Source organism: Neofelis nebulosa, chromosome 3 (genome assembly GCF_028018385.1).
Source record: "Neofelis nebulosa isolate mNeoNeb1 chromosome 3, mNeoNeb1.pri, whole genome shotgun sequence".
NCBI classification, from domain to species: Eukaryota; Metazoa; Chordata; class Mammalia; order Carnivora; family Felidae; genus Neofelis; species Neofelis nebulosa.
Window position 1 is genome coordinate 112,169,775 of NC_080784.1, and position 26,335 is coordinate 112,196,109.

The following is a 26,335-nucleotide window of genomic DNA, read 5'->3' on the forward strand; positions in this document are numbered from 1 at the left end:
GAAAATAGACTGGGTTTGGGATTATATTATAATTATTGTTAATTTTCTAAGATGTGACAATGGTATTATAGTTATTTTTTTAAGTCTTTATGTCTTTCTTAGAAATACACACAGAGAGGAAAAAATGTATACATACAAAGGTAGTTATGGGTAAATTACATGATATGTAAGATTTATTTTACAATACTCCAGAGAAGGGGTGCCTGGTTGGCTCTGTTGGTTAAGTGTCTGACTTCATTCAGGACATGGTCTCACAGTTCATGAGGTCAAGTCCCACACAGGGTCCTGCGTTGACAGCACGGACCCTGCTTCAGATCCTGTCTCACTCTCTCTCTGCCCCTCCCCTGCTCATTCTCTCTCTCCCTCTCCTTCTCTCTCTCTCTCTCTCAAAAATAAACATTTAAAAAAATACTCCAGGAATGCCTGGGTAGCTCAGTCGGTTGAGCATCAGACTTCAGCTCAGGTCATGATATCACTGCTCATGAGTTCGAGCCCCCAGCCAGGCTCTGTGCTGATAGCTCAGAGCCTGGAGCCTACTTTGAATTCTTTGTCTCCCTCTCTCTCTGCCTGTCCCTCATTCACTCTCTGTCTCTCTCTGTCTCTCTCTCTCTCTCCAAAATAAATAAACATAAATAATAATAATAATAATAAAATACAATAAATAAATAAATACTCCAGAGAAAAAGAGGGATCTGTAGATGAAACTAGATTTGCAAATGTATTTATTATTTTGGAATTATTCCAACATAAACATAGCAAAGAAATAATGAATTTGCATTGATCCAGCTTCAACATTTTGCCAATCTTAGTTCAAGCTGCATCTCCCACACATACTTTTTCTTCTGGCATATTTTAAAGTAAATCTCAAACATCAGACAACACATCATTTCACTCATAAATATATCAGCATGCATCTCTAATTGATAAGGAAATTTTTTTTCAATATAACCACTAGACCACTATTACACCTAACAAAGCTAATGGTAAGTCCCTTAATATTATCTAATATACAGTAAGATTGTCAAAAATATTTATATGTCTGTTGAAGCTGGTTAATAGATACCTGGGTGTTCATTACACAATCTAATTCTACATATGTTTTAAATTTTTCAAAAAAAAACACATTTATTTCAAGAATAAGGTAACTTTGTATGTTACCTCATATGGAACAATGGCAAAGACATTTTAAGTGGAAAAAATAGAGCAGCATAGTGTATGCAGTATGCTACTATTTATGCTTAACAAGATACAGATAGATATATGTATGTATAGTCAAGGCAAATAACCAGAAGATATACATGGAACTAAAAATAGCAGTTACCTCTGAGGAGGGGAACTGGAGCAGCGGGCAAGAAGAAAACTTACTCATTCTTTTTTATCTTTTGAATTTGGGAGAGTATATCATATATTCAAAAACATAAGTCAAGGGCGCCTGGGTGGCTCAGTCGGTTAAGCATCCAATTTTGGCTCAGGTCATGATCTCACAGTTTGTGGAGTTGAGCCCTGCGTCAGGCTCTGTGCTGACAGCTCGGAGCCTGGAGCCTGCTTCGGATTCTGTGTCTCCCTCTCTCTCTGCCCCTCTCCTGCTCGCACTCTGTCTGTCTCTCAAAAATAAACAAAAACATTTAAAAATTTTTTAAAAAACATAAATCATTCACAAATTAAAAGAAAAAACAGAATGCACAGCCACTTGGTTACATCACGCATCACCAAAACTAATCATTAACTGTCATCATCAGTCACAGCTTACACTAATCTAATTTTGGTAGCCTACCAGATTGACAATGCAAAATTGCCCTGATATCGCTAAAATCAGAAATCTTGAGCCATCTATCCAATCCAATATTCTGGCGTTCTGGGTTTTAGAGCTACCATGGTCTAAAAGATTGCCACTTCAGCTTACTGTCATCTCCTCTTACGTACTACTTCCTGTTTGGCTTATTCTGGTTCAAACCTTTTTTTAAAAGGAAAAGAAGTATTAAAATTTTAAAGGGTCTTAATGGATGTCATATGTGGACATTTATTTCTGCACTTCAAGACTTTCTTCAGTAGAGCAAAGGCTCTCTCTGTTCATTCCTCTGGTGGTTCAAACCGAAAGTAAGACCACCTTTCAAAACTGTCCTGTGTCCAAATGAGACTTTCCGTACAATGTAGCTGCTACAGACCATTTTCTATCCTACCTGGTCTAGCTAAGTACTGATTAACTAACATATATTGGGCTAGCTATCATTAGGGGGATTTGTCTGTTTCTAAATTACATTTTAAATAATTTACAGTTAGTGCCTAAACACAAGTATATAGCTGTCTTTTTATAGCAACAATTTAGATTTAACAGAGGCAGTATATTGGGAGTTTATAAAGCACCAATACATCTCCTTTTAAAATATTTCTCCTAAATGTCCTCTTTTCAGTCCCAAATGGAAACAAAGCAAAAATGCGTAACAAGTAGAAAGGCATGGAATGTTTATTCCCTGTGTGAGATTTCAGAGCAACAATTATTTTTAGTAACATCTGAGCCAAATGTTCTTAACAGAATTTAGTTTATTCTGAAATTGAATACCATGTGATATCAGAATAAGGTGTTTAAAATTCTTCAGTATTGTTCTACAAGTAACTTTACAACTAGAGGAATACGTTTTTGTGTATGTATATCAACAAAGTTTTTAGTAAGTGTAAATACGTACAATGTGAAGGAACAATAGTCCTTTCTGAGCAAAACAAAATAATAGTATGACAGTAAAATGATGTAAAATCTACTTTCAACCCAGCTTCATTCTTAATTTAGGATGGTTTAATGTTCCCTTTAGTATAAAACCCAATGATATTAAGATATGAGGAAAAGTTATGAATTGCAGCATTGATGTCCAACATCAAGATGAGAAAAGATCTAATCATATGAAACTTGTGGAGCCTATTTTTTCTTTAGCACTTGAGAACCACACTCAAGGGTATACTTTTACATGTCACAAACAGGAACCCCAACAACGGATATTCTGAATGGCTAGCATGAAAGGATCTGTGAAATTGTTTTGCTAAAAAACAAGACATAAGCAGGTCAGTCTGGATTACTTACATTTTGTTTTCTGGTTTTAGTTCTGTTTTTCCACAATGTGTTCTCTTAAAATGTCAAAGAAATCCTACTTTGAGTTTCGACCACAAAACCTACACCTTTAGAGAGGTGGGCCTCATGGTGGATGGCAATTTTGTGAACAAACAACATCCTATACGAGTCACTGTGCCCAGCTCTGGGAAGACAAAGGTAAAACAGCCCTTCTCTCAAGGAACTTAAAGAAGCCTGAGGTAAGTGGGCAATTCACTACTCAAGTTAGGAAATGTGAACTGATTGGCAAAAGGAAGAAAATGTAATAAATATGATAACATGCTTTTTCAGACTTCCAGTAATATTGTTCTGTGATATATATTTTTAAAAAAAATTTTAATATAATTTATTGTCAAGTTAACTAACGCACAGTGCACAGTGTGCTCTTGGCTTAAGGAGTAGATTCCCATGATTCATCGCTTACATCCAACACCCAGTATTCATCCCAACAAGTGCCCTCCTCAATGCCCATCACCCATTTTCCTCCCTGCCTCACCTCCCCATCAACCCTCAGATTGTTCTCTGTATTTAAAACTATCTTATGGTTTGCCTCCCTGTCTGTTTTTTCCCCTTCCCTTCCCCCATGGTCTTCTGTTAAGTTTCTCAAGTTCCACATATGAATGAAAACATATGATATCTGTCTTTCTCTGACTGACTTATTTCACTTAGCATAATACCCTCCAGTTCTATCCACATTGTTGCAAGTGGCAATATTTCATTCTTTCTCATTGCCGAGTAGTATTCCATTGTGTATATATACTACATCTTCCTTATCCATTCATCAGTTGATGGACATGTGGGCTCTTTCCATAATTTGGCTATTGTCAATAGCACTGCTATAAACATTGGGGTACATGTGACCCTATGAATCAGCACTCCCGTATCCTTTGGATAAATTTCTAGTAGTGACATTGCTGGGTTGTAGGGTAATTCTATTTTTAACTTTTTGAGGAATCTCCATGCTGTTTTCCAGGCTGCACCAGTATGCATTCCCACCAACAGTGCAAGAGGGTTCCCCTTTCTCCACATCCTCACCAACATCTGTTGTTTCCTTGTGAGATATTTTTATTAGGGCATTACCTTTACAGAGTCCATAAATCATTTCGCTGTGAGTTAAACTGGTTATAAAGCTACCATGTTTTGGATAAAGCTGAAAGAACTATGCTTTTAAGAATAAGGTCTTATAAAACAAAATTTTGTATGGAAACTAATTTGATGATAAATTATAAATAAATAAATAAATAAATAAATAAATATGTTTATTCCATTTAAAAAAATAAAAGAAAATTTTGTCAAATTATGGTATCTATTAGGACCTTGTTATGGGGACTGTCTTCTAAATACTCCTGGTAGAACTAATAAGCAGGTAACTATTACTCCTAAACATTTCCCATATCTTTTAATCATATCACATCACAATTTATTAACATAATGGAATCTTACCCAAAATAAAGGCATTCTCTCCTCAGCTATAAGTCAACACTCCCCTCCCCACATCTGTATTATATATATAAACAAATAGGTCTTATCACAATCTTCATGTTTGTGTACACAACTCTACAGAAATCTATACTTGAAACAATAGCATCAGTTAAAAGAGATAGAGCCTTAGACTTAGAAAGACCTGGTTGGAATCTGAGCTGACAAGTCAAGTGCTTTAGTGCAAGTTCACCTTACCATCTGTGAAATGTCCATAAATAAATGAAAGGTTAGGAAATGGTCTGGCAAATGGGAAGTGCTCGGCATATGGCAGCTGCTATCGTCATTGTTATTGTTATTACTTATGATACTTCCTCAAAACCCAGTTTAATCTGATACATAAGGTACAAATCAAATTAAGATTAAGATTAAGGAATAAAGATTTAACAATGTCATCAAAACCCAGTACTGGGTCTTGAATGATTGAATTTTCTTTTTGACTGATGGCAGCAGATAATCTTTTCCTAAATCATTATATTTAGGAAATATAGAACTATTTTTCTACCAAATCGCCTCAAAAGTTGTGTTGTAGTGCTCTTTTCAAGTATAGTGTTGTGCAATAGATCTTCATAACTTCTTTTCCATGCTCAAGACAAAGGACAAAAAATATGCTGAAGACCTACATCAAACCCAAAGACCCAAAAGATAATAAATAAACACAGTTTTCATGAGGAAGCCCTCCATCTAAACAATTTAGACAGTTGGGTGTAAATTAACTTTAAGAGATCGTTCTAAAAAATCAGCATTAATCAAAACAGACTGGAGTGTAGGAGCTTAAATTCATGATCAAAGAAATCAATCTATAACTTCCATTGACCCCAAACAGTAATCTCAGATTTCACATTGAAGCTGGCAAAGTTACTAGCACAGTAAACAGTAGCATCTGGCTCTCATGTGGGATGGTGTATACAATGGGCTGATCCATAACTTTAGTCTACTTTAGACATTTAGATGGATGGGCTAAGAGCCCAGTGTGTTGTAATAACCCTGAAAAGCTTTTGGCTCTGGCCGTGAACACATTAGCATTAACTTAAATCTGTTGCTTTGTTTACAACAAGGGATATTCGCTTGTGCTTTCTGCCTAAATGGAACCAGTTAAAGGCATCCAAGGCCTTAAAAAGTGAAATTTACAACACGGACAGCAGCCATTCACTGTATTGAGGCTCCTCTGGCCATTGTTTTTGCATTTCCTCTTAGTTATATCTTTTTTAAATAAGTAATACCTTTTATTGAAGCCCTTGTCTCTCCATATTAGAAATGTTAACAATTTCTCTTTTCTGTTTTCTTTTTGCCCACCATAACCTGAAACTTAAAATAAGAAATCAGCTAGAGGGCTCCTTGAAGATGTCACCATTTAGAAATGTCACACATGCAGCCATTTGTTTCGGAGCTAGAGAGTGCAGGCTCTTTGGAACAGTGTTCCAATTATTCTTGTTGAAACCACTCAAAGCCACCAGAACTAATTTCTTCCAATATATCACTATAGTATAATGTCTAAATTGAAAAGATGCCCTCACTAGACCAGTAGAAATTGATTATTACACATTAAGGATATAATCAGAGATCCTCTGTATTATAGGCAAGGTTTCTAAAAAATGTAATTAAATAACACCCAATCTAATTAATTATGTTTATTGCTTTTACAAATAGCATGAATTACATGTGACATTTATTCTTATTTATTTTGATTTCAAACAAATATGTGAATCTCACCCTGATCAAAATTAGACTGAATAATTAACAGATGGATATTCTAATTCCATTATAGGAAAGCATAACATTGTGTTACGTTTTAAATCTCAATACACTCATCAGTAGGCATTGTAATGCCCTGTATATTCATTCAATCAATAAGTATTTTTTTAATCTCTTTTATGTCTAGCAACAATCTAAAGAGAGTAAGTTAAGCTGAAAATTTATTTTAAACATCTCTTCTTAAATTTTTTTTTTTAAAGTTTATTTATCTATTTTCAGAGAGAGAGAGAGAGAGAGTGAGCTGGGGCGGGGCAGAGAGAGAGGAAGAGACAGAATCCCAAGCAGACTCTGTGTTGCCAGCATGGAGCCTGATGCGGGGCTCAATCTCACAAACCATGAGATCATGACCTGAGCTGAAATCAAGAGTCAGATGCTTAACCAACTGAGCCACCTCGGCAGCCCTAAATATCTCTTAAATGGTTTAAATATGTCCCCATGAATAGGGCCTATGTAAAGAAAGAATATTAATATGACTCAGACAATGACCCAGGGGTACCTGGCTGGCTCAGTAGGTAGAGTATGCCACTCTTAATCTCAGGGTTGTAAGTTCAAGCCCCAGGTTGGATGTAGAGATTACTTAAAAATAAAATCTTATAAAAAAATAAAAAGAAAAAAATAAAAGAAAAAGAAAACTACCCAAATGGGAAGAAGCTTCTCAATGCTACTGTGGTATTTGTTTGCCATAACTGAACAATGATTGAATAATGATCACTTTACTAATTAAGATGGTCCACATTCCCAGGAAGGCAAGATTGGAAAACTAATAATCAGGTATTTGAGATCTCATCACATGACCCACAAAGAACATGCTACTCCCCTAACAAAATAAAACTTAATTTTCTTTCAAAGGACGTTCCAACATATTCCAAGATATTCTTAGGAAAGAAATGCAAAATTGTAGTGATTTTACTAGTAGTACCACAGCTAAATAAAATGAAAAATCACCTAAAATTGGAAAAAAAAATTACAGAAAAATGCTTTCTCCTTAAGTTAGGTGATTGTGAAAGGTACACTGAGTCAGGAGAGTGGGGTTCTGGTCCTGATTCTGTCACTCATCACATGTATGACTCGGGCCACTTTGCCCTCTGTAAAATAAGCAGATGGACTGTCAGTCCTGAGGGTCTGTTCTACTTCTAAGTCCCTAACTGCATATGCCTTCCCTGAAAAGTAGAAATCTGGGGTGTAGATAGCCCCTGTGCATTAATCACAGTCTGCCAAAAATGACAATGAAGACAAGGAAACAGAGGCACTAAGCAAAGATTTTGTGAGTGAGATGGGGAAATGAGTCATTTTCTTCCATTTCTTTTCATAAGAGTATATTAATTTTTGAAGAAAAGAAATTCTAAAACACCTATAAACTGGCATCTCTACCCTGAGAAGCAGATTGGTGTGTCCTTGCAGAGATGAGGGCTCCTCAGTTTTATCACCAAAGAATCGATGGGCCAAAGCATGGGCATCAGTTCATCGGGCTTCCCTAGACAGAGATACAGTATTTGGCAGGTAGCCAAAAAAGGGGGTGTGGTCTAGGGCTGGGTCAGTAAGAGTACTTCTGAAAACATTTCTCACACTATGCTCACCTACTCTCCTCCAGCAAGTACCAGCTGCATATCCTATGCCTTTTGTCCCCTCTTCTGAAATGGCTAACGAAATTACAAGCAGTAATAAGGACCCTTTCCAGAATAAATCTAGCTTCACTCAACAATATGGAGGGAGAACAAGATGGGGTGGGGCAGGAAAGAGAGATGCTTCATTTTTCTACAGCTTCATTTTATTTGGCTTGTACTCTGCTTCCACAGGGCTCAAACGATGAATTAGAACCCTCTCTGCACTTAGTGCTTATGCAGTTCATTGGAATAAAATGGCAAGTGAATGAATAATCCATGTTCACAACACTATGGGTGGGGCAAGCTCTCGTCTGTTGTTTGATGTTCTGTGACTTAAATCATCTATTGCAAAAGCCTACAAAAAAGAATGGATCGCATCTAAGCATACTTGCTTTGCTCCCATCCCACTGTCTTTCCCACCCAAAAGTTTCTTCGATACCTAAATGTTTCTAGAATCAGGCTTTGACCCCAACGCCTACAGTTAATGCAGAGACTCAAAGAAAAGACTAGGGTTATTCCTAAAACCCAAACAAACAAACAAACAAACAAAAAGAATAAATATATCCCAATGCTTAAAGACATAGCCTAAATAATTATTTGTTTATGTCTTTCAAGTGGACATCCCACACCTTGACCTAAAACTCTATCAAGTGTTCACAGAAAAGCGCCCAGGCAAATAAACAATCTCTTCCCCTAAGTTTCCTTTTGTAGCCCCTTGCAAGAGACTTATTTTCAGTCTCTAAAACAAATTTAGTGTTACATGGCCAGAAGGAACAATAAGATGTTACTGAGTATATTCCCTTGCTCTCCAAAAAGGCCACACCTAAACATTACAGAGGTAAGGATCTCTCCTGATCCATGAGTGTGGGAATGTGATGCTTGTTACCAGCAAAACAACAAAAAACAGTGCTTAGAAATCTGCACTGCTTGCACTTCTCACCACTCTTTAACGGGGCTTTGCAAGCAGTAAAAACAATTTGCTTGCTGGGAAAAGGGAGAGAGAACTCCATCATTCTTCCATTACTGGCACCTGTGCTGCCAGCTGACACTCCCTCATATAAAATTGACCATTAAAAAGCAATATACTAACAGCATTTCAGTTTACCAGTAATTCCTCAAATCTACATGCTCCTCACTGCTGGTTCACCCTGCTTTCTTTCCCATCACCTACTTACCCAAAGCCAAAAAAGAGGGGGCAACCACTAAATATTTCTCCGGCACAGACACAGCCAGTATCTTAACATAAACAGTGCTTCTGACCAAGAGAGACACCACCCTCTTTCCCCTCTCCCTGTTTACCATACAGAGAACACCAGGACCACTCAGGGGTGTGAGAATCTGAAATCAATTCAATCGAACCACATCTAATAAATCTACCCCACAATTACAAAAATAGAAAATGCAATTCAGAAAAACACATCACCGTGGAGAACAAACCGAAATCAGGGCTGGGGGACATTTGCACATCAGCGCTGCCTATCAACTCCAGGATGGCATGGAAAGGCGCTCTGCCCAGCCCAGATCCTGGGAGAGTGTTCTACAAAGGGCTTCCAGTAACCCCCATCAACACCAACACTTCCTCCCCGCTTCCAGAATGCTCTGAATAAAAACCTTCTTTAAGTACTTACTGGGAGCAGGAGCTTCTCTGTGCAATGTAACTGTGAGTCACACAGCAGGAGGGGCCCCGGAGCAGGGCAAACCGGAGAGCCCCCAGCTTCCCTGCAGGCTGGTGTCTATGAGACAGCAGCCCCGGAGCCGACTTTCCCATTACAGCCTCAGACGGTAATCCATGTGCTTTCGGCGGGCCAGTCCCAGCGGCCCACGGAGCACCACATGATCCGCTCTGACATCAGATCAGCCAGACGTGACAGCCGTCCGCCAGCCTCTTCTACACTCGTGGGCTGCATCATTTGGGTGCCTTTGGCTTACATTTAAGCAGGTGGTACAGAGTAAGGAATTGTTTTCTCACAAAAAAAATTTTTTTTGCCTGATTCCTTCTGTTTCTAACACAAGGAAGAAATAAGCAAGAAAAGCACTGGGATGTGTTTGCAGCCAGAACTTAGCAGATATATGGGAAGTAACTGAAGTTCCACACCTAGTTCAGAGAAGGTGAAAAATGAGCTACCACCAAGATGCCAAGAACCATGGGAGTAATTTCATCTGCAAATCACTACCACCTCCCCCCGCCCCCACCTTTCAGTAGATATATATGTGTACATGTCCTAAAATATTGGTGGGTTGTGTGTGAATTTTATTTAAGCTAGTCACTACTGGTTTTCTTTCATGGAATTTCTCAGGGAGGTAACCACTAGATTCAGTGCCATGTGCAATAATTCCTCACATACAGTCCAACAGAAATAGACTTAGAGACTTAGGTAAGTAGAAATTCAGAATCATCGATTCATGCTTGCATTCATTCATTCAATAACCATTTATTGATCACCTACTAAGCACCTACTACAAAGGGGGTTAGTAGATTTAGGGGCAGGGTATTTGAATCTTCAAATAAGATTTCTTTTTATTTGGCACAGGGTTTCTAATTCTATTTCTGTGATAAGTCAAAGAAATAATGGCTCTCTCAAGGCTCCTTATAACATGTTTTGTGTCTAATACTTAATCTGAAGGCTAGTAATAAAACTATGTTTCATCTCGGTTTCATTATAATAAATGGCAATAATGTAACATTTAAGGTAAGAATAACAACAATTATTAAGCTTTTATTAAGCAAAATCATAGCCAAGTAAGGCAGCAGTAACCAGAAACATACTTCTTCCCTGGTCAAGAGGAGAATTCACTTTCTTTGTCTAATTTAACTGTATTACTTCCTGTGAATTTGGTTTATCAACTGTATTTCAGATATTTATGTAGAAACAGGAGGTCTCTACATGCACCTTGGTATTATTTACAGTGACACAGTGTAAACAGGTGTTAAACATCATAGGTGTTCAACAAGTAGTGAGAATAAATTAATTGACTCAAACAGTTTTATTGTTTATATGGCTTATTCCCAATAGAAATCAAATGGAAATTAGCTGCCTCATGGAATCACATATTGAATTCCATAGTCACAAGCAACCTGGTCACCTTCTCAGGAGAAAATATCAAAAACTTGATACAAAACAAGCAGAAGATTTAAATATCATATATATATATATATATATATATATATATATATACACACACACACACATACATATGTGTATATATGTATATATATATATATGGTGACAAATAGGTTATTATATTAATAATCATATAGCTTAATAGATTATTCAATTATCCCCATAACAAAGAGGATATGTAGATACTGTTTAAATATTGATGTTGTAGCTTTCGTAAATACATACAAAAATATTGAAATCCACTTTAAACGTAAGGAACAAAGACAAAATAGTGAAAACCTTGTTTATCATTATTTTGTTATTATTCTGTGGGAAAGAGCATATTAAGAAACTAAGATATAAACAAATGAAAGTGATACTTTTTGCTTGAGAAATATCTTTCTGTTTAGAGTTTCTTGGCATTTTTCTTACCTTTAACTTTATAAAAATAATTAATTTTGAACATTTTAAAATAACACTCTAGATATGTGTCTGTACCTAGTGATCTTTTGCCACTACCTCTAATTATGTGGGCAAACTAAAGTGTGAAATTTGGCCTCACGGACAAAATGCTCCTTCCAAAATCTACACAGCTAATAAAAGTTTAATATTCGATTGGCTATCACTAACACTGCTAAAACCCTAGTTCAAACTACCGTCGTCATGTGTCTCCTAGATTCTGGCAACTGCTTCCACCCTGTCCTCCAAACAGCAAGCAAAATATTCTTAAACTGAGTCACTCTTTTACTCAAAACCCTCCACTGGTTTCCACCTCGTTTAATTCCTTGCCATGGCCTCTAAAATGTTCCAGTAATATGTATAAGATGTTTCTCAAGTGATTTTCCTCTCGAGTACATAACTGAACATTATTCTCCTTGGCGGAGTAATTGTTAAGCAGTTAACACATTTTCTGTAATTGATTTATTTCATTAAAATAGATTAGCAGAAATGGAAATTATTGAATCAAAGGATGTGGTCTCTTCCGAAGTGACAGGGTTCAAGCTAGATAAACAGTTCCTGTCTAAACACCGCAGCTCCCAGCTCCCTTCCAGCTAAGTGGGGCCTTGTTAGCAGAATTCTGCCTCTCTCCCTTAAGAGAATAATGCCTGTCCTGGACTTCTTTCTCTCCTCTTCATACAACCTGGAACCCGGACTTGCCTGTGACCTAGTTTGAACCACACAGCTTTAACACTTAGGAAACGACAGAGCAAGGGAATGAAGAGAACTAGGTACCTAAATGACCACAGAAAGCAGAGCTGCCCTTCCAACCTGGACTACTCACTCTCAACCTGTTGTAGGAGAGAATCTTTTTTTTTTTTTTAATTTCAAGAGACCTCATTTGGTGCCTCTTTGTCACAGTATCATAGGCTCTATCCTAACTAGTAAGAATGGTTGCAACTTTTTAATATTATAGCATAATTCATATTGCCCAATTACTTAGCAGAAAGCCAAATATCAAGTGTCATTTCTACCAATGTGTACAAGATCACATTTTTTCTACATTTTTACTACATTCATGTTGAAGCTTATTTCTTCTAAGGAAAATCTAATTTGATAAAGAAAAAATAGTATATATTCAATTTTTTTAGTAAAAGGAAGTTGAACATGATTCAGTATTTACTATCCATAGGTATTCCACCTTTTGAGAATGGCTTATTCATGTTTTTTGTTTGTTTTTGCTTTTGTTTTTAAGTAATCTCTAAACCTAACATGAGGCGTGAACTCATAAGCCTGAGATCAAGAGTCACATGCTCTACCAACTGAGCCAGCGAGGCAACACTCTACATGTTGTTTTTACTTTTGTTAGAATTGTATTACTTTTCTTGTCCATTCTGTTGACCGTCATAGTTTGTCTTTCAATTCTGCTTTCAGGAAACATGTTGAAATGTTTTATTATCATCAAATTTGTAATTTTTCTATTGAAATTTGCTCCTTTGAATACTCTCTTAATGCTCCCATTTTGAACCCTCAATACCTTTTCCCACTAAAAAGAACCAAGACTCTTTGGAGAAAAGGCTGATTTCAGATCTGAGGCAGAACATGTGTAACGTGAGCTTAAGACATTATTTTATGCCAGAAGTAAAGAAACTATAGAAGAGCATAAACATCATGTCAAAAAATGTAGGAATCAATTTGGGGAGGCTCCTACAGGCCAACTTCATCTAGCTACTGTGGCTACACAAAAAGCCACACCAAACTTTACTTAAAACAATATACATGTTCTCTCAAATTTTCAGTGTGGGCAGAGTTCAGTGGGTCAACTGGTGTCTACTCCACTCACATCAACTGATCATCTCAAAAGCTAAAGGCTGAAATCTGAAGGCTCACCCATCCATTCACATGTTTGTTGCCTGGCCTAGAACAACTAAGGGATGAAACAATCAGGACTCTCTAGTCATCTCCTATATCTCTATGTTGTCTCTCCATATGCTTTCTCTTCTTTGGTGTGGGGGGCTTCAGGGTGGTTGGATTTCACTGAAGGCACATAACCCTAGAGAGGGCTGGGCAGAAGCGATGGAGAAATGTCAATATCACTTTATAAGAAGAACACCCAGGGGGGCGCCTGGGTGGCTCAGTCGGTTGAGCATCTGACTCTTGGTTTCGGCTCAGGTCATGAATCGTGCTTTGTGAGTTTGAGCCCTGCATGGGGCTCTGCACTGACAGCACGGAGCCTACTTGGGATTCTCTCTCTCCCTCTCTCCCTCTCTGCCACTCCCCTGCACGTGCTCACTCTCTCTCAAAAATAAATAAAATAGGGGATCCTGGGTGGCTCAGTCGGTTAAGCATCCGACTTCAGCTCAGGTCATGATCTCACAATTCGTGAGTTTGAGCCCCACGTTGGGACTCTGAGCTGTCAGCACAGAGCCTGGAACCTGCTTCGGATTCTGTGTCTCCCTCTCTCTCTGCCCCTCCCCCGCTCATGCTCTGTTTCTGTCTCTCAAAAATAAATAAATGTTAAAAAAAATTAAAGAAGAATAAATAAATTAAATAAACATTTAAAAAAAGAAGAAGAAGAAGAAGAACATGTAGGACCAAATATATTGGTATAGCATTCTTAGGTGAATACAATCTGTGACAGATTCATAAAGAATACTAAAGAATAATAAATAATGATTAATCTACTTGAATATATAAAAATCCTAATGATACTTTAACACAAAAAGAAAAAAGAACACATTTGCCACTAATTGAGAAGACGTTCAATTCATCATACCAGCTCTCTGACTTGAAAATTTGTAGAGAGAGATTTTAAGTACTATTTCTTTACCACATGAAACTCTGTATCAGAGGAACAGTTGGCTTCAGTTGATGAGAAGAAGCTCTTCTTGATAGAAGAATCTTAATGAATGAAAAAGGATTGACAGAATTGGAAAAATCACCATTTTGCAATCTGTAATGGAATAACTGGCTCAGGGAGGAGTCAGCAATGGGTGCTAAAAGCGTTGTGTATGGGGCACCTGGCTGATTCAGTCAGTAGAACATGTGACTCTATCTTGAGGCCATGAGTTGAGGCCCCAGATTGGGCCTAGACATTACTTTTTAAAAAAATTGAATATAAGGTTGACAAAGACTGGATAACAATCTGATGCCAGGTTGTCTCCACACAGAATATTTACTTGTCTCAAGGGGAAAACTCATAACTTCCCAATGGAGTGATGTGGCATTTTTCACAGTAACAATGAATCTAATGACAGAGGTTAACATAAAGACAAGTAGGTAGTATGCAACTCCTGATATGACACAATATAACGTTCACAGCATCACTCATGAAATAGTCTTGACAAGTTTTACCTGACACCTGACTGTAGTCACAACTTTAGATAGAAATGTCCATGGGGTGCCTGGGTAGCTCAGTCGGTTAAGTGTCTAACTCCCACTTAGGTTGTGATCTAATGGTTTGTGAGTTTGAGCCCTACATCTGGCTCTGTGCTGACAGTGTAGAGTCTGCTTGGGATTTTCTCTCTCTCTCTCTCTCTCTCTCTCTCTCTCTCTGCCTCTCCCCTGCTCACTCTCTTGCTCCCTCTCAAAATAAATAAACTTAAAAAAAAAAAAAGTCCAGTTTACAGGAAATACAGTGGAAAGTAAACCAGAATTTCAATGTAAGTAAACAATCATATAAATCCAGAAGGTAGAATTCTACCAGAAAATTGACCCAGTCTCTTCAACAAGAAATTATAATGAGGTTCTGGTTCAAGATGGCAAGATAGGAAGATACTGAACTCACCCCCTCTTGCAGACTCACCAAATCTACAGTTATATATGGAACAATTTTCTCTGGGGGAAAAAAAAGGACTAAAAAACTGATAAACAGTGCCTTCACATCAGGCAAATGAGAGGGAAAGCACAACAAGGAAGAAAGTCTAAGACGCAACCCTACCTCCTGGTTAGACAACCCACAGTCAGGAGGGAACTCAAACCAGGAGCTTCTATCTAAAGAGTGAAGGGTTTTACCCTACATTAGACACCCCAACTTTTAAGACCAGCACCTGAGAGATGAGCCCCCAAAACACTTGGCTTTGAAGGTCCATGGGACTTATGCCCACAAGATCCTGGGTCTGTGTGTGCCAAACTGAGGAATACTCTTAAAGGGCCTGTGTGCAGACTCACCCACTCCAGGGCCAAGAAACAGCCCTTTGAAAAATGCCCAGACTTTATGTGAAAGAAACTCATTTCCTAATTTTAAAGTATTGGTCTGAGGGACAGGGGCCAGCTAAGATATTCTCTGGGGGTAGCAGGCTGTTACTGCTCTTACACTGCACTTTTAAAACCAGTAGGTACCATCCTTTTTTTTTTTTTTTCTCCCTTTCCCACGGGAACCATCTTTATGCTCTAGCCAGCAGGCACCATCTTGGACACTCACCCTTTGCCTTGCTAACACCAGAAAGCGCCTTTTTCTCCACCCACTTTCCTTTTTCTTTTTCTTTCCCCTATGCCTTTTTCTCTTTTTCTTTTTCTTTTCCTTTCTTTTTCTTTTTCCTTTTATTGGTGGCTGCCATCTCTGCCATTCTCCCTCTGCTTCAATCCAGCCAGTGTCATCTTCACACACTCCCTCTCTTGTACTCCAGAGCACCAGTATCTCCCATAGGGTAGCTTCTACACATTTATGGTGCTCCAGTTTCTACATCTGGTGACCCAGTTTTTGCTGCTGCCACCCAGGGAACGCCCCCTTGAGGATCTGGCTCCAGAAGCCAGAAAGACTTACATTCTTGGGTCCCATGGGACTGTCACAATCTAAGAGACATTCCTTTTTTTTTTTTTTAATGTTTATTTATTTTTGAGTGTGTGTGCACGAACAGGGGCAGAGCAGAGAGAGAAGAAGATACAGAATCCGAAGCAGGCTCAGGCTCCCAGCTGTCAGCACAGAGCCTGATGTGGGGCTTGAACTCACAAACCATGAGATCATGACCTGAGCTAAAGTCAAACGCTTAACCTACTGAGCCACCCAAGACATTTCTTGACAGACTACCACCCCTAAGGCACTGCACAGATAGCAGACCGAAACATACCCCTGGACTTTCTGTGAAAAAGGCCTATCTCTTGTCCAAGAGTTTTTACCTGAGGGGCAGGCTTCTTGTTCCGCACATTCATAGCAGCTTACAGTACAGAGGCTGTTGAAGACAATCTTTACAACGCTCCCTCTGCCTCACTCCACCTCACTAGTGTCTTCCAGAATAGATCTTATACCTTTGTGGTTTCATGATTATTGGTGTTGCTTTTAAGGGACACCTCTACATCACCCGGTCCCAGTGACCAGCAAGGGTTATATTCGCAGGTCCCACAGACCTACAACCAATGGAGAAAGGACTCAAACAGCTACCACCCCCAGGGCTCAGCAAGAGACAACAGGCCCAGGTGCTCGATGTTTCTGCGAAAGAGACCTATTAGCTTCTCCTCAGAGCTGCAGCCTGAGAAACAGGCTTCTAATTAAACACACATCTAAAGTCTGACCGTAAACCTCTCCTGGGACTTCAGAGCACAGGCATTATCCTCACACTCTCCTTCTGCCGTGCTCTAGACAACCAGCGCCTCTTGGAGGGGAGCTGTGATATGTGTATGCTGACCATTTTTATGACTGGTGCCTGGTTTTGTCGGCTGTTCCAGAGGGGTGACCTCTTGATTGCCTGGCTCTAGTGGCCAGTGGAGGAGGGGGAGGGAGCTGCATTCCTGAGTCCCATGAGACTGACAATTAGAAAAACAGTTCTTGGCAGGCTACCACCTCCAGGGCACTGCACGGACAGCATGCTAAAACACACCCCTAGCCTTTCTGTGAAAGAGGCCTGCGTGCTAGTCCTGGAGCATAGGCCCCAGGGGCAGCCTTCAGGTTGGGCACCATCTAGAGGCTACCGAAGTGCTCTCAGGGAACGACAGCAATGTAAGCCAAGGAAGGCCATCTACGAGTCATCCATCTGCCTCAGTCCAGCTGGCTGGTATCTTCTAGAAAGGAGCTTGTCTACTTGTCTGGAGCCCTAAATTTTTGCAACTGCTGATAGAACACCACCCCACTTACAATTGCATCAAAAAAATACCTGGGAATAAATTTAACCAAGGAAGTAAAACACCTGTACACTGAAAACTATAATACGCTGATGGCAGAAATTGAAAAGAACACAATTAAATGGAAAGATGTTCCATACTCATGAACTGTAAGAATTAATATTGTTAAAATGTTCACACTACACAGCAGCGCCTGGGTGGCTCAGTCAGTTAAGTATCTGACTCTTGGTTTCGGCTCAGGTCATGATCTCAGGTCATGGGATTGAGTCCTGCATCAAGCTCCATGCTGGACATAGAGCCTGTTTAAGATTTTCTCTCTCTCTCTCTCTCTCTCTGTCTCCCTCCCTCCCTCTGCTTTAATAAACTCACCTTTTGGGGGGCACCTGGGCAGTTAAGTGTCTGACTTCAGCTCAGGTCATGCTCTCATGGTTCGTGAGTTCGAGCCCCACGTTGGGTTCTGTGCTGACAGCTTGGTGCTCAGAGTTTGGATTCTATGTCTCCCTCTCTCTCTGCCCCTCCCCTGCTCCCGCTCTCACTCTCCCTTTCTCTTGAAACTAAATAAACATTAAAAATATTTTTTAAGAGATAGCAAGTATTGGCAAGGATGTAGAGAAAAGGAAATTCTTGTACACTGTTGGTAGGAATGTAAACTGGTTCATCCATTATAGAAAACAGTATGGAGGTTCCTCAAAAGACTAAAAATAGAACAATCGTATGATCCTGCAATCTCACTTCTGGGTATCTTAAGAAAATGAAATCAGTGCCTCAAAGAGATATCTGCACTCCCATGGTCACGTGGCATTATTCACCGTAGCCAAGATATGGAAACAACCTAACCGTCTGTCTATAAATGAATGAATAAACACACAATTCAATATTATTCAGAGGTTCATGAGTTCAAGCCCTGCATCAGGCTCTGTGCTGACAGCTCAGAGCCTGGAGCCTGCTTTGGATTCTGTGTCTCCCTCTCTCTCTGTCCCTCCCCCACTCAGGCTCTGTCTCTCTCTCTCAAAGAATGGGTAAATATTTTTAAAAATTTAAAAAAACAAGCAAAAATAATCAGACAGTCAACCAACTGAGCCACCCAGCTGCCCCCAAAGTATTTTTTTAACTGTTAAGATCAGACATGTATTGATGACCATGGAACCTAGGTAATAGATCCATGGGGCTTTGCCACACTATTCTCTCTGCTTTTGAATATATTTGGAAGTCTCAATAGTAAAAACACTTTTTAACTATTTGCAAAATTTGCAAAATTATCACATCATTTATACCAAATATCCATTTTACCAAATACTGCTAAACAACACAGAGATTATTAAGATGTGATCTCTGTCTAGGGTTACCAAATAAAATATAGGAGGTCCACCCAGTTAAATTTGAATTTCAGATAAACAACAAATAATATGTATAAGTACATTCCATGCATACTTAGAATATTCATTCTCTCACATTTCTGGAGTTGAGAAGCCTGAAATCAGTTTCACTAGGCTGAAATCAAGACTCTAGGGGAAAACCAGTCCCTTGTGTCTTTTAGCTTCTGATGGCTGCTGGCATTCCTTGGCTTATGGCCACATCACTCCAATGTTCAAGGCAAACATCTTGAAATCTCTGTTCCACCTTTGTATTCCCTTCTCTTCTGTGCTTGTGTCAAATCTCTCTGTGCCTATCTCTTATGAGGACACTTGTGATGGCATTTAGGGCCCACCTGGATAATCCAAAATAATTGTCCCATCTCCAGATCTTTAATTTAAGCATATCTGCAAAGACCCTTTTTCCAAATAAGGTAACATTTAGGTATTTCAGGAATTAGGACCTGATATCTTTGGGAGCCATAATTCAGCCTAGTACAGGTGACATTATAGATATGTATCCAGGAATACTGGAGTAGCAGAGCAGGAGCTGACAGTTAAACTTGAAAAGTGGAAGAAGAGGAAGATGTCAAGAAAGGCTTCCTAAATCAGGGGTACCTGGCTCAGTCAGTAGAGCATGCAACTCTTGATCTCAGGTTCATTAAGTTCAAGCTCCACAATGGATGCAGAGCTTACTAAAACAAAACAAAAAACAAAACTAAACTAAACTAATAAATAAAAGTTTAAAAATAAAAAAGAGGAGGGTGCCTGGGTGGCTCAGTTGGTTGAACATCCGACGTCAGCTCAGGTCATGATATCATGGTTCATGGGTTCGAGCCCCACATTGGGCTCTGTGTTGACAGTGTGGAGCCTGCCCGGGATTCTCTCTCTCTTCCTCTCTCTCTGCACTTCCCCCACTCTCTCTCTCTCAAAATATATAAGTAAACTTTAAAAAAAGAAAGAAAAGAAAAGAAAAGAAAAGAAAAGAAAAGAAAAGAAAAGAAAAGAAAAGAAAAGAAAAGAAAAGAAAAGAAAGAGGCCTGGGTGGCTCAGTCAGTTGGGCATCCAACTCTTGATTTTGGCTCAGGTCACAGCCTCGTGGTTTGTGGGATCGAGCCCTGTGTTGGGCTCCATGCTTACAGTGCAGAGACTACTTAGGATTCTCTTTATCCCTTTCTCTCTGCCCCTTCCCCCCACCTCTTTCTCTCTCAAAATAAATACACATTTTTTTCAAATAAAATAGTATTTTAAAAAAAGAAAGAAAGACAAGAAAGAAAGAAAGAAAGAAAGAAAGAAAGAAAGAAAGAAAGAAAGAAAAAGAAAGTCTCCCTAAATCAATGCTGTCAGAGAATATAAATTACTAAAGCAGTAATAATAACAACCAGCAACCAGAGAAACCAGAACAGATACCAGCTATAAATAACCACCACAGCCTACCAGTGAGTAACAGTTGAGCATTAGTCTCCTAACAAGTATAATGTTGGAGGCTTGTTACAGGAGAATAAGAAGCAGCAACTGAATAACAAAAATTCTTTATACATGGTTCCTAATATACTACTTAGGGAGGCAAGAAGGCAGGGAGACCTTCCCCCCATGTAACTTGTGAAGTATCACCAAACCTTCTATGTTACCTTCAGTCATTTTTTTCCTTTCTGTTTCTTCTACATTGTGCTTCAAAATTCTCCCAAACCCTCAATTATTTTTTTTATCAACACGGTTTCCTCATAAGTTTTACTCAATGTATTTCCTCAATAATTTTATTATTTTCATAAAATAAAATACTTTGTGCAAAAAAAAAAAAAAACATTCTAGCAATGTTAAGATTATATAAATAAATAATTCCCCGCTCCTCATATTTGTCTGGAGCACCTGTGTAGCTCAGTCAGTTAAGCATCCAGCTCTTGGTTTCATCTCAGGTCATGATCTCACAGGTTCATGGGTTTGAGCCCCGAGTCAGACTCCAAGCTGACAATGTAGAGCCTGCTTGGGATTCTCTTTCTATCTCTGCCCCTCCCCCACTTGCTTTCTCCCTCTCTCTCTCTCTCTCCCCCCCCCAAGATAAACAAACATAAAAATTTTTTAACAGATCATACTTAGCTACATATACATACATTTGCAATTAAATATTTATTTATTATTTATATAAATAGGAAGGAGTAAACATTGAGCTGTTGGCAGAAAATGATCATCAAAACAATGCTACCTCAGCTCATCATGCTCCCAAGCAGCAAGTCATGTATCCCTTCCTGTTGTACTCTTTGGATCCAATTCCACAGGAAATAAGATATAAAATTAATTAATTAGATACCCAGTGTCTTATTATTATTAAACACTGGGTGTCTAATTACTAATTATTAATCACATAGTGACATCCTAAAAGATGGGCAATAAGAACAAAAATTAAACATCAACAATAACTTTCCCTAATCTCTCCCCTAAAACTTCACCACAACAGCCTTCTTCATTGTCTCACTGGCACTTCAAATATAAATTATCTAAAACTGAACTTATCATCTTCCTTAGGAAACGGCTACACCTTCCATTTTCCATCTCACCTAGTGGCCAAGCCAGGAACCAGGAGTCACCCATTTCCTCCACATCACATATCCAAAAAGTCCCCAAATCCTGGAAAAGAATGCCCAAATTTATAAAATTATCTCTATCCCTGGATTAGTACAGAAAATTCATGGTCTCCCTGCCTTGCACTTGCCCTTCCCTTACCCATTCTCCACACTGCAGCTGGAGCTATCTTTTCAGAACATACATTTCATCGTGATGCACCCTTTCCTCAAGCTCTGTGAGTCTCCATGCTCTCCGAATGGAGTCCTGAAGAGAATTCATAACATCCCAGATAAATGAGCTCCTGCTTGTCTCTCTGGCTTCATCTCACACGCTCACAATATGGTCTCAAACCACTCTTATCTTGTTTTATTTTCTTAAGAATGCATGCTTACCCATGCTGTTTCTTCAGAGAAAGAATTTTTCTTTTCCTTGTTCAGCTAACTCCTATTCAATCATAGATCTTGGGACACCTGGGTGGCTCAGTCGGTTAAGTGTCCGATTTCAGCTCAGGTCATGATCTCAATGCTCGTTGAGTTCAAGCCCCGCGTCGGGCTCTGTGCTGACAGTTCAGAACCAGCAGCCTGCTTCAGATTCTGTGTCTCCCTCTCTCTCTGCCCCTCCCCTGCTTTCTCTCTCTCTCTCTCTCTCTCTCTCTCAAAAATAAATAAACTTAAAAAAAATTCTAGATCTTAATTATCAGTCCTCCAGGAAGTCTCCTCTAATCCTCTTTGTCTCAGTTGGGGTCTCTTTTCTGTGCTACCTCAGCATCTGTGCTCGCTCTGCTATTTAATTAATACTTAGCAATTATAATTGTCTATTCATTTGTCTTTCTCCACCACTAGGCCACAGGATCAGTTCACGCTTCTGTTATCAGGACCTAGCATAGTACTGAGTACATAGTAGGATCTCAATAAATAATTGTTAAATAAAATGGAATTAAATAGGTAGTAAAAGTAATGCAGAGTCTCAGTAGCAAGGTACCGTCCATTTATGTTCAGAGACTAAGTTCAGTGCACAGCTTGAGTATAATAAGCCAAATGACAGTATGATCATTTACAACATTTTCTTGAGTTGGACATAAGACAAATAAATCCCAGAGACTCTTGATGATAGAGAACAAAATGAGGGTTGTTGGAGGGGAAGTGGGTGGGGAATGGGTTAAATCAGTGAGGGGCATTAAGGAGGGCACTTGTTATGATGAGCACTGGGTGTTATATGTAAGTGATGAATCACTAAATTCTACTCCTGGGACCAATATTATACTACATGTTAATTAACTAGAATCTAAATAAAAATTTGGAAAAAAAAAAAAAGACAAATCCCACCCCAAAAAAGGAGCCCATTCTTCTCTATGGGAAGAAAGACTATGATTCAGTTGCAAATAAATGTCCACCTATCCTTCTCAATTTATACAGAAAGTAAAAGCTTTGCAGGTTCAGATCAATTTTATTATTTCACTGAGAAGTGGAAAGTCACTGAGGCAGACTTTCTCAACAGGGGTTCTTCATCTGAACACAAGATACAGAAAATGATTTGAGTGATTATTTTTCAATTCTCCTAAGATGGCAAATAGCTAGTACCATTATAGATGAAAAGAAAAGTTAATTCACTAGATACAATGGCTATCTTAGAGCCATTTGGGCTTATTTCAATCCCAGAATTTCAGATGGGCTTAAATATCATGAATTAAACCATATACACAGATATATGTAATCCATATATGTGGGTGTATTATTTACTAACTTGCATAAGAAAACATATGTGTCACCAAAACTAGAATATAGTATCATTACTGATCACGATGAGGCTTGAAAAATACGGACTTTGATGCCAAAAGGGTCCGGTTTTGTTTTTTGTGGGTTTTTTTTGGTTTTGGGGGGGTTTATTTGATACTCTAATTGAGCTGTCATATCTTGGTGACTCAGCCTTCCTCTCTAAGGAGATAACAGACTGTGGGTTCATTGAGTAAAGAAACCTCATTTGTCTTGGCTTCCATTTTTATTGAAATTTGACCTCCTAACAATTAACATAGTGCATACTCCTGTTCATTGACTGAATGGATGGATGGATGAATATGTTGTATTGTATTACTTCCTGGATTATATTCTACAGATATTTCATTTCATATATGACATGTGGATTCTTGCCCATTCATTCAACAAACACCTACAATGTGCCTGGATCCCAGGCTAGGAAATGAGACAGGTTATTGTACATCACAATTCATGTTTTTAAATATTTTTTAATGTTTCTTTTTTAGAGACAGAGACAGAGAGAGAGAGAGAGAGAGAGAGAAAACACCAGCGGGGGGAGGAGTGTGAGAGGGAGACACAGAATCCAAAGCAGACTCCAGGCTCTGAGCTGTCAGCACAGAGTCCCAAGCAGGGTTCCAACTCATGAACCGCGTGATCATGACCTGAGCCCAAGTCGGTCGCTTAACCGACTGAGCCACTCAGGTGCCCCCACAATTCATGTTTTTAAGAGTAATTTACTACTTTACACCTATTAGGACAACATTATCAAAATAAAGAAGGAAAGAAGGAAAGAAGAAAGAAAAAGAAAGAAAGAAAGAAAGAAAGAAAGAAAGAAAGAAAGAAAGAAAGAAAGAAAGAAAGAAAGAAAGAAAAGAAAGAAAGAAAGAGAGAAAATAACAAGTATTGGCAACAATGTAGAGAAATTATAACTCTTGTGCATGGCTGGTAGGAATGTAAAATGCTACAGCCACTATGGAAAACAGTTTTGGCAATTCCTCTAAAAATTATAAAATGAACATATGATCGAGCAATCCTACTTCTTGATATATACCACAAAAAAATGAAAGCAGACACTCACTCCAATAGATATTTGCATACCTACGTACTCACAATAGCCAAGAGATGGAAGCAACCATCTCTAATGAATGGATAAATAAAATATGATATATACATAAAATGGGATGTTATGCAGCCATAAAAAAAGAAGGACATTTAGACACATGCTGTACTATGGATGAACTCTGAAGACATTATAGTAGGCAAAATAAGCCAATCACAAAAGCACAAATACTATATGATTCCATTTATATGAGGTATAGTTAAATTTATAGAGTGAAATAATATAAAATGGTGGTTTCCAGGCACTGGGACAGGGAAGTTATTATTTAATGGGTACAGAGTTTTGGTGTAGATATAGTAAAAAATGGTGGGGATGGTTGCCTGACAATGTGAAGGGATTTAATGTCACTGAACTGTACACTTAAAAATGGCTAAAATGATGGGGCACCTGGGTGGCTCACTCAGTTAAGCATCTGATATTGGCTCAGGTTATGATCTCATGGTTCATGAGTTCAAGCCCTGCATTGGGCTCTGTAGTGATAGGGTGGAGCCTGCTTGGTATTCTCTGTCTCCCTCTCTCCCTGCCCTTCCCCCACTTGCATTCTGTCTCTCTCTGTCTCTCTCTCTCTCTCTCTAACAGATAAATAAACATTTTTTAAAATGGTTAGGGGCACCTGAGTGGTTCAATCAGTCGAGCAACTGACTCTTGGTTTCAGCTCAGGTCATGATCCCAGTGTTGTGGGATTGAGCCCCACATCAGGCTTCATGCTGAGCGTGGAACCTGCTTTAGATTCATTCTCTCTCTCTCTCTCTTTCTCTCTCTCTCTCTCTCTGTCTCCTTCCCCTCCCCTCTCCCCCACTCTCTCCCTCTCTCTAAAATAAAAATTAAAAAAAAAATTTAAAAAATGGTTAAAATGATTAAGCTTATGATATATACATAATACATATAATTGTTTAAGTTTTTATTTATTTATTTTGAGAAAGAGAGAGAGAGAGAGAGAGCACAAGTGGTGGAGGAACAGAGATAGAACCCCAAGCAGGCTCCGCACCATCACTGCAGAGCCTGATGCGGGGCTCAAACTCACGAACCACAAGATCGTGGCCGGAGCCAAAATCAAGAGTTGGGTGCCCAACCAACTGAGCTACCCAGGTGCCTCCTATAATTTTTTAAAAATTAATCTAATTGTCCTTCTGATGCTGTCCCTGGATCTTGGCAACTATCTTACTTTAACAGCTGTAGCTCTTGTTCGTCTTTCATAGAGAAAAGTAGAAAAGCCACTTTACCTGAGCACCGGGACTCTGTAAGCAACTGAGGCCAACCCTGGATTACCTCACCTTGCAACACAGGACTATCATTGTGTCAAGTCTCTAAGTAATATCCACAGATGAGGCTTCTGAGAATGGGATTTAATTGAATGTGGGCTGTTTGCAATTAGAACTGGGGTTAGGATTGGAGCACAATGGGGAATGGTAATCTTGATCCCTCTCCTACATTTATTGGAAGGTAATATTCACCAATAAAATGGCTGCTGTAGTATCCCAATGCTCTCTATCCCCACTTCAAGTATTCTGCCCTTTAGTCTGCAAAGGAATCCAAGGGAAGTAGAATTGGATTTGTAAGGAGGCAGGAAGGGAATTAAGACTTACACAACGTGTACCAGATACTGCCCTTCATGCTTGACATTCACAATTTCATTTGATTCTCATAACAAACATATTGTTATCCTCATTTCATAGATGGCCAAATTAAAGCTCAGAAGAGTTAATATTTCCCAAAGTCATACTGCTTTACAATTCCTAGGACCAGGATTCAAACCTAATTATTTTTGACTCAATAGCCCAGACTCATTTTATTACTCTCACTGTTGCCTATAGAGCCAATTTCTAACACTGGCTCCTCCTTGAAAAGACCTATGTCATTAAGAAATCAAAATCTGTGCCTAAATTCTTAACATTGGCAGATAAATAAGGCTCTTGGCAGCAAGTCTGTTCTTTAATGGAAGCACTTAAGATTGATTCCCACCTAGAATAATTAGGGGTAACAAGAAAGTGCTTTTTCCGCATTCAGCACCTC

At 38.9% G+C, this 26,335-nt stretch overlaps 1 protein-coding gene across 2 annotated transcripts in view; it reads right to left on the reverse strand.

Moving 5' to 3' along the window:
• ANK2 (ankyrin 2) overlaps nucleotides 1-26,335 on the reverse strand; it is a 679,068-nt gene that overhangs the window by 565,360 nt on the left and 87,373 nt on the right. The window contains exon 1 of one of the 2 annotated variants that reach the window (XM_058721573.1): nucleotides 9,567-9,724. The exons of the other annotated variant lie outside the window; for it this stretch is intronic. The gene's annotated coding sequence lies outside the window, so the exon portion shown is untranslated. Of the gene's footprint in view, nucleotides 1-9,566; nucleotides 9,725-26,335 lie in introns of those variants that run through there. 2 annotated transcript variants of the gene reach the window in all.